We start from the raw sequence: 588 nt of genomic DNA, 5'->3' as shown, positions 1-588 counted from the left end.
GGGATGAAGGCTAGATACGGAGAGGGACTTTCCCTGGAGAAGGAAAACACTAGGAGGAAGGTGAAAACTTGGAGGGGAGGGGTGCGGTCCGGGCGCTGGCAGTTCCCTCGGCCCACCGGGAGGGAGAACTGAAGATCTTAAAGGGTCTCCAGAGGCCAGAGCCTCTCTCTCTTGAAGTGCCGATGGGAGTGGGTGGAGGGCTCTAGGAGAGAGGACCATCTGGGAATCAGCAGACGGAGCGTTGGGGGTGGGGAGCCGATAATGCTTGTGAAATAGATTTCTCTTTCTGCTTGCTAAACTGTGGGGCTGGGAAAGCAGGTGAAAGGCCTGCAAGGGGAGAAGGCTGGGGGATGGAGGGGGAACTCCTGGTGGGGTGGCTTGTTTACAGCTGGGGTTGGTTTCCGATTCCGCTACTGGCAGGGTGATGAAAATGATCTGCTGTAACTGTAGGGATGGAGGTTAGACTCCCTGAAGAACTTACTACGTTGGTATATGACCAGAAGTCAGTCAATACCTGTGAGTGAGGCAGATAGGTTATTCCTAGGATCTGGTGGGTACCATGCCAGGGTCTGGGGGCAATTGGATAGA

The sequence above is a fragment of the Lutra lutra genome, chromosome 8 (assembly GCF_902655055.1).
Source record: "Lutra lutra chromosome 8, mLutLut1.2, whole genome shotgun sequence".
NCBI classification, from domain to species: Eukaryota; Metazoa; Chordata; class Mammalia; order Carnivora; family Mustelidae; genus Lutra; species Lutra lutra.
Note: the sequence above shows the minus strand (reverse complement) of the source record.